Source organism: Podarcis muralis, chromosome 14 (assembly GCF_964188315.1).
Source record: "Podarcis muralis chromosome 14, rPodMur119.hap1.1, whole genome shotgun sequence".
NCBI classification, from domain to species: Eukaryota; Metazoa; Chordata; class Lepidosauria; order Squamata; family Lacertidae; genus Podarcis; species Podarcis muralis.
The window spans coordinates 30,576,364-30,585,624 of NC_135668.1; positions in this window are offsets into that span (position 1 = coordinate 30,576,364).

The following is a 9,261-nucleotide window of genomic DNA, read 5'->3' on the forward strand; positions in this document are numbered from 1 at the left end:
TCTTCGGTGTCAAGTACTGCCTGGGCCAGGGGTCAGCAAACTTTTTCAGCAGGGGGCCGGTCCACTGTCCCTCAGGCCTTCTGGGAGGCTGGACTATTTTTTGCGGGGGGATGAACGAATTCCTATGCCCCACAAAAACCCAGAGATGCATTTAAATTCAACTCAAGTAAAAACACGTTGATTCCCAGACCGTCCGTGGGCCGGATTTAGAAGGTGACTGGACCAGATCCGGCCCCTGGTCCTTCGTTTGCCTACCCATGGCCTGGGCAGTGCAGTTTCTACCATACGTGCATTCGTATTCTGCACCCTCAACAGGACTAGCAGCTTGCCTCAACATTGTTCAGATCTCCAAGAACAGCCTCTTTTGACTGGCCTCCACGCTGCTCACTTCAATGAATTTTGATCCAGGAGAGCTGCTTTGGTGCTCAGGTTCTTCTTTTGGGCTTCCCATAGGGGCATCTGGTTGGCCACTGTGAGAACAGGAGGCTGGGCTAGATGGGCCCCCAAAATCTGGGCAGCAATGAAATGCAGGGTCAGGACTGAGGGAGACTGACCAAAAACGATGTTGCATGGACATGCTCCAGGTTTCTCAGTGGGGATGGGTTTCCCCTTAACCTACTGTAGCCACCAGTCCATGCTCCTTCGCTTCATCAGACAGCACATTAAGATGATGGTGAGGAGATTCAGGAGACCAGCAGCAAAATTCCTGTCCTCTTCTGGCAAGAGCAGGCTTTGAACAGAGTTAATGTAAAAATTGTGATATCTGATTGAATATTAGCTATTAGATATAGATACTGATTTTATTCTGACTGCCCTAATATTAATCACATTTACCCTTTCAGACAGACTGTATTAGGCTTGATCTTTGTGTGCCTCATGCCATCCTATGCTGTGTAAAGCTGTGTTAACATTGCATGCCACTTCCTGCCTTATCTGTCCCTGGAAGGGTCAGATAATGATGTTTTGTGGAAGAGGTATGTGTTGGCTTCACATCTGGGTGAGAACTTGCATTTCTCCTTGAAGCTATCTGGGGCCCAGAAAGAGGAGATGGGAGAGGAATTTATGACCTTCTCACTGAAGGTCTGGTTGCCTAGACAACTATCCGATAACTTGTAAGCTGAGACCCAAATATCCTGGGAACTTTGGGGCACCCCAAGGGAATTGTGGGGGAGTTGATATCGGTATGGAGCCATGTGTTTTTAACATCCCATGACCTGTAACCTTTCTTGCTGTATGTAGAAAAATGTTTTGATGTTTGGTGTCTCTTTGTGTGCAGTGCTAGATATGCTATATAAGCTGGGTAACAAACTGGTGGTGTAAAAGTAAATTCTTACTTGTTTAGTCGTTTAGTTGTGTCCGACTCTTTGTGACCCCATGGACCAGAGCACGCCAGACACTCCTGTCTTCCATTGCCTCCTGCAGTTTGGTCAAACTCATGCTGGTAGCTTCGAGAACACTGTCCAACCATCTCGTCCTCCGTCATCCCCTTCTCCTTGTGCCCTCCATCTTTCCCAACATCAGGGTCTTTTCCAGGGAGTCTTCTCTTCTCATGATGTGGCCAAAGTATTGGAGCCTCAGCTTCAGGATCTGTCCTTCCAGTGAGCACTCAGGGCTGATTTCCTTCAGAATGGAGAGGTTTGGTCTTCTTGCAGTCCATGGGACTCTCAGGAGTCTCCTCCAGCAGCATAATTCAAAAGCATCAATTCTACGGCGATCAGCCTTCTTGATGGTCTAGCTCTCACTTCCATACATCACTACTGGGAAAACCATAGCTTTAACTATACAGACCTTTGCTGGCAAGGTGATGTCTCTCCTTTTTAGGATGCTGTCTAGGTTTGTCATTGCTTTTCTCCCAAGAAGCAGGCATCTTTTAATTTCGTGGCTGCTGTCACCATCTGCAGTGATCATGGAGCCCAAGAAAGTAAAATCTCTCACTGCCTCCATTTCTTCCCCTTCTATTTGCCAGGAGGTGATGGGCCCAGTGGCCATGATCTTCGTTTTTTTGATGTTGAGCTTCAGACCATATTTTGCACTCTCCTCTTTCACCCTCATTAAAAGGTTCTTTAATTCCTCCTCACTTTTTGGCATTAAGGTTGTGTCATCTGCATATTTGAGGTTGTTGATATTTCTTCCGGCAATCTTAATTCCGGCTTGGGATTCATCCAGCCCAGCCCAGCCTTTCACATGATGAATTCTGCATATAAGTTAAATAAGCAAGGAGACAATATACAGCCTTGTCGTACTCCTTTCCCAATTTTGAATCAGTTGTTCCATATCCAGTTCTAACTGTAGCTTCTTGTCCTACATAGAGATTTCTCAGGAGACAAATGAGGTGATCAGGCACTCCCATTTCTTTAAGAACTTGCCATAGTTTGGTGTGGTCGACACAGTCAAAGGCTTTTGCATAGTCAATGAAGCAGAAGTAGATGTCTTTCTGGAACTCTCTAGATTTCTCCATAATCCATAATCTCTAGCTTTCTCCATAATCCAGCGCATGCTTGCAATTTGGTCTCTGGTTCCTCTGCCTCTTCAAAATCCAGCTTGCACTTCTGGGAGTTCTCGGTCCACATACTGCTTAAGCCTTCCTTGTAGAATTTTAAGCAAAACTTTGCTAGCATGTGAAAATAGTGTTATGAGAAAATGAGAAGCTATGAGCTATGCCGTGCAGGGCCACCCAAGATGGACATGTCATAGTGGATAATTTTGACCAAACGTGATCCACCTGGAGCAGGAACCGGCAAACCACTCCCGTATCCCTGCCAAGAAAACTCCATGGACAAATTCTTACTACAGGGAGGTAATTCTGTAGGAAGGCAAAGAAATGGGTTGGATCAGACACGGGCAAAGAATAGGGGAACTTCTCTAGTCATAAGCTTAAAAGCTTAGTATACTGTATATTAATGTGCCTATAATATTTAATAGTGGACCCCTGTTGCCTGTTCACTCTATGAATAATGGTTGACAAATTCTTTAATGCATTGCCTTGTTCTGGAGTCCAAAGTCAAATGTCTTCCTGAGCCTTGCCAGGTGTGGAGAGGTGGAGGCTGGGAGGCCTTCCCTAATCTTTACAAATGGTTAGGCTTTAAATTCGGCTTTGCAATTTCATGTACAGAATTGGGTGTGTGGGTGGCACTTCCAGATTAATTAATTAACACGTCATCTTAAGGTGTGAGCTCGCTTGTTTACTTGAAATATTTATAAACGCCTCTCTTCCTCTTACAGGTGCTTGCAGGGAACATGGTTATGTTGGGCTTAGCTCAATAAACAAACATTAGCCTTAACGTGTCTGAGGTTTTAGTTTTCATATCCTGTGTTATATGATAACTGTAATAATGCAAAAGTAAATGCATTCTTCATTTCCTGCATAAAAATGTGTGGAAATATTTGGTGGTAAATTTTTTGCTGAACCTGTTAGAAATGTGAGCCATTAACAAATTATCTTTGAAAGCTGCAATTTTTTTAACAGGAAAAACAACTTGAGGTCATTCGCTGACAAAGTGGGTTTATATTCTTTTTCTAAAGCTCTTTCTAAAAAAAAGAAAAGGAGGGGGGAGTGTTGAACAGGATATGTTTTGAATACATTCCAGGCCGTACGGCCTGATTACCCTTTTCCCGAAAGCTGCAGAATTGGCTATTAGTCTGTTTGTGCACACATGAAAAGGGTTTTCAGGCTTTGCAAAAGGACTCTGAGCACAAAACTATAATTTAGGAACAATGAGTCATTTGTCCAGTGGTGGAGTTTGCACTAACTACTAGACCAGACGAGCCCCCCCCCCGCCCCCGGTGAAAGAGGCACAATGGTTCCTCCTTCTCCCCACAGTGCCTGGAGACACACAGTGCTTTTTCTGGGGGGGGGGGCGATACAGGGGTACGCATACCCCTAAAATAGGGTTACCAGATACCCCCGTTTCCCAGGGACAGTCCCCGGATTTGTAAATTTGTCCCTGGACAAATTCCATCCCCAGAATGTCCCCGGATTTCATCTAATGTCCCCGGGAAATGTGGCAGCAGCAGGGGCAGTCTCAGCAGCCCGGCGCCAGCCAGGAGCTGCCTCCTACCGTGCTGCCTGCCATTTTGCCTTGCTGGAAGTCCCCATATGATGTGTTGCTCACAAGACACATATGGGGACTTGGAGTAGGGGCTGAAGACATGGTGCTGGGCGCCGCCACCGGGTGATAGCTGCGCAGGGTCGTTGAGCTTGGTGCGCCGCTGCAACTTGGAGCTCAGTTCGCCGTCGGCACCGCTGCCCAAGGCCATCGGCTTGGGCTCCAGCTCCGGGTGGTGCTTGGGCAGCTGCGGCGGCTGCTCGGCTTCGCCATTGTGCTCCTCGACTTGCAAGTGGCGGCTTAGCTTGTTGGCCAGCTCGTCGTTGGCCATCGCGGACGAGAGGCGAGCAGGAGACGAGGTGATCCGGCCCAGGTGCGCCTCCTCCCACTTGCTTGCCGCCGGCTCTGCCCCGGACCCGCTGACTGGGTGTGCCATGGCCCGGATGGGCAGCCGCTGGACAATGCCTACGCAGGAGACGCCCAGACAGACGGGCAGGGCAGCAGCAGGAGGAGGGGGTCCTGCTAATGCTTACTCCCAAATAAGCTGGTAGGGGGTCGCAGTGCAAGGAGGGAGGGAGGGAGGGAGGGGGGAAGCACGGCTAGCGCTTCAAGAAAGGCCAGGACCCAGAGGAAGGCCACGCAACAGAGGAGACCACAGATAAATATTAAATATTTTTTCCTGTTTTTTAAAAAATTGATTGATATGATTGTGTCCCTGGATTCATTGAAATAAATCTGGTAACCTTACCCTAAACATTTTGTGAATCTTTGTACTTTTGTCCATTTACTGTATTCATTTTTCCCGATTTTAACTACAAAATGGCGATTTTCTTGAGTCAAAATGAGAGTACCCCATTTTTTTAAAAGAAAAAAAAGCACTGGAGACACAACAAGCAGACGGGCAGATCCATGTCAAACTGCAGGGTAGGACACCCTCCCTAGGAGGAGCTGCCTTCACCCTGACAGACCAGACATTAAGAACGCAAACTGGAAGGGAGGCAGGAAGGGTTGCTCTGGCTTCCTCCACATGGCCTTGGATCCGAGAACCGTTTCTTCTACATCATCCACACACAATCCAGATTGACTGCATTTTTTTTGCCCCTGAAAAGCACTTCCTGAGAAACTGGTTTCCTTCTGAACATAAAAGTTCATTGCTGATGGATTCTGCATTCCCCTGCAGTGTGTCCATTTGGAAACCAATTTAGGCCGCCCTGGCGATGAGGTGGGGGTGGATCTGTGTCTGCCCAGTGACATCTGCCAAGATCACAACCGCCACTTCTTCCTTCCCCTGGGGCATGTCAGGGAGGAAAAGGTGGGGAGAGCCTATCCAGGGAAGGGTTTTAAACATCATCATCATCATCATCATCATTTAAACATGTCTCTTATCAAGTAACTGCACCCACCCTTGTGGTCACCAGGATCCAGAATCAATCTAGGTTGAAAGCAGTATGTTGAGGATAGGCATGAACAATTCTGGATTAAGCAAAACAACAGTTTTGTGCTACAAATGGGTTAGTGTGTACACAGCCCATGACTGAACCAACCTTGGCTGAGCCAAGACTGGGCACTTGTGGGCCAATGTTGAGTCAACCAGGGCTGAACACTGAGGGCTTAGAGAAGAAAACACTTAATAGGCCTGGTCACCTAAGGGAGCATTTTCTCAGTGCCAAAAAGAGGAAAGTGGAGGATGAGCTGAATTTCAGCTTCCTTGCCTGGGTGGTGAGTGAAAAGGTTCTGTGTGCATATATTGGACGGAGGTTCCTAAACTTGATAGAAGTCAATGGGCATTGAAGGGCCTGTGATGTGGTTTGCACGGTGTACAAAGCTATTAACAGATTGGGCCCAGGTTATTGGAGAGACTGTTTGTTCCTAAACAAACAGCCTAGATCACTGGTGGTCAGATGAGCTCCACCCCATACCACACTTTTCAAAGGTGCAACACTCAGGGTGTAAGTCCTTTTCCATTGCAAGTCCCCCTACCACATGCAATGTTCTTCCAAAATTAGTTGGGCTTAGGGTGTGGGGTGTTTCCACACGCAAGTGAAGACTTCTCTATTCCCCAGGCATTTCCTGACAGTACCAATGTCTTAGATGACCCTTGTGGTCCCTTCCAACTCTACAATTATATGATTCTATTACTGTGGGGCTGTTCTGGGTTCTCTGTTTTGTTCATGGGTTTAAATAGATATTGTTATCATTTTAATGTGTTGGAAACCACTTTCCTATAAGTGAAAAGCAGCCTATATATTTATATTAAATAAAGAGGAGGGTCCTTACTCTTTGGGTAGGCTTTTGTGGAAGCAGCAGGTCCTTTAGGTCCCATGAGCTTCTTGGACTGAGCCCCCAGGAAGTGATTTGCTCCCACCCAGAGCTCACGTGGGGAGAACATCCCTTGAATTCCACACCCAAAACAGCTAAAAACTAGATTCTTATTTTTAAACTGGCTTTCTTAAGAGTTCCGTGTGTGGCTGCTGGCTCTTAACCTTATGTAAGGCGGGTGCAGAGGGTCAGGTGTTCAGCCATGGATTTCAGCTTCTTTGCCAGGATTTTTCCACTTTGAAGGGCTTGGGATGAACAGCAGGGGCTGGCAGCCTTTGTTCTTGTTCTTAAGCCGCTGACCTTGACTGCTGATCTTTTCAATGCCAAAGAAAAGCCGACATTAGTTCCAGGTAGTGGGACTGTGATCTGGTTCCTTTCAAAGGGGCTGCTGACTCTAGCGATGGGCAGCCCCTTCCTGCCGGCCTCCCCCCCCCAAACAATGTGTGGGTCTGGTGTCTGAGCAAAGGACCACATTCTGCTGGGCGGCTTCTTCTGCTCTGCCTGCAATGCCTTTCACGGGGAAAGGCCGAGCCATTGCTCTGGGCCCAGCGCTGCAGCCATCCTGCCCTTCTAGGTTTCTCTTCCCCTCCCCCACCCTTTCCATCCCTAATTTGAATTAATCACCAGAGTCCAGCCAGGGCTTCTGGGTTTTGTGAAAATGGCATAGACACATGCTCAGCAATTCACCACTCCAGTCCTAAGTGGGGCATTTTTACGAGATGGATCGATTTTTAAAATGACAGCATCTGTTTGCTTGTACACATTTATTTATAATTCTTCCCCTGGCGATTATAGCGGGAGCTGGGTGAGTAATAACCAGCTGTGTGAATTAGCAAGGAGAGGAAGCTGTTATTTGATCTGTGAAGGAAGGCGGAAGCCGAGGCCAGAGGTAATAAAAATGCAACAGATGCCCCATCGATGCAGTCCCAGGAAGGGACTTGTAAATTACCAGGAATGTTGACTAGCAAAACCAATCAGCAGCGATGAATTTCTATGAGCCCTCTCCCATCCCACCAACATTTCACAGGCAAAAACAGGGCCACTTCTGTGTTCGGCTTGCAACACTCCTATCCCTTGCACCCCAGATTGCTAGCCCCGCACCAGTCCCATCCTTCTGTTTTGCTGAAGCCTCTTCTCTGCCATCTGTATGCTGTGCTCATCCACTCTTCAGATGCCTGCCTTCAAGTTCCACCAATACAGAAGCCAGCAGGTTACTTCTTTTTGCTAAAGATATCTTAGAAAGATAGAACTGGCCGCAACTAGGTTATTGACAGTTCAAAATACACTTCAGCAGCTGCAGTGTGTTAGGAGCAGGGAGAGCCAAAGCAGGCATAGAGTTGGGAGAGCACGCCAAGAAAGAGATGGTGGTTGACCTTCCGCTGGGAAAGTCCACTCCCTGACCAGGCAATGGGTTCCATTATCAGGCTGCTCTTTCCATCAATAAATTTATTCTACTGGTCAATCAAATTCTACCTGACCCTCTTCAGTTCCCTCCCCAGAATTCTGTTCTTAAAATGAAGCACCCAGAACTGGACCCAGTTCAGAATCAAGGGCAACTCTGGCTTCTTGCGCCTTCAAAACTATTTAGTGTAGCCTCTAATCTCATTAGCCTTTGTTGAACTATCAACTGCAGACTTGTTTTCAGCTTGTGATCATCTATGATTCCAAGATCCTTTCCATATGAACTGCTGTCAAGCCAGGGATTTTCCATGCTCTACCTATGCATCTGACACCCCCCCCCCCACAGAACTTTGTCCCTGTTAAATTTCATTTTGTTAGTTTTCGCCCAGTTTTCCAATCTGTCAAGGTCATTTTGAGTTTTAATCTTGACTTTTGAGCCGTTAGCCATTTCTCCCAGTTTTGTATCACTCACAGCTCTGACAAGGATTCCCTCCAGCCCTTCATCTAAATCATGTTGAAAACTCCTGACCGTGTCCTAATTTGGTACCCCATAGGAAACCCCCCTCCACTTCAAAGAGGAGCCATGGATGGTCACTTTTTTAATTACATTCTCCAGCCAGCTGTGAAAGCACTTGAGGAATCCAACCTGCATTTAACCAGTTTGACAACCAAAGCATCAAGGAGGGAACATGGTAACTACAGTATGCTCTGCCTCCACCATCAGAGGCTGTAATGCTTCTGAATATGAGTTGCTTGAGACCACAGAAGAAGAGAGAGTGCTCTCGTGCTTAGGTCCTGCTTCTGGGTTTCCTATTGGGGCATCTGGTTAGCCACTGGATGTTCAGGACCCCCTTTGGCCTGACCCAGCAGGGCTCTTAGGTTCTTGCCAAAGTCAACCTGCATTAGGGACATGTATGGGGACGCGGGTGGCGCTATGGGTTAAACCACAGAGCCTAGGACTTGCCGATCAGAAGGTTGGCGGTTCGAATCCCCGCGACGGGGTGAGCTCCTGTTGCTCGGTCCCTGCTCCTGCCCACCTAGCAGTTCAACAGCACGTGCAAGTAAATAAATAGGTACCGCTCTGGCGAGAAGGTAAACGGCATTTCCGTGCGCTGCTCTGGTTCGCCAGAAGTGGCTTAGTCATGCTGGCCACATGACCCGGAAGCTGTACGCCGGCACCCTCGGCCAATAAAGCGAGATGAGCGCCGCAACCCCAGAGTCGGCCACGACTGGACCTAATAGTCAGGGGCCCCTTTACCTTTTATGTGTGACTGGTGGTCTTGGTCTTGGTCTCTCTCTCTCCCTCTCCACTGGTGCAGAAGGCTGGTGGTCGTGTGACAACAAGCTTCTCCCCATCTCTGGCCTTTTCCCCACTGGAAGAGGAGCTTGGAGATTTTGCTGCTTGCTCTGGAAGCTGCACATGCCTTTGGTTGCTGCTCTCTCAAGTTTCCCTGGAGAGGCCCTGAAAGATATTGATTACTAATATGTGCAAAAT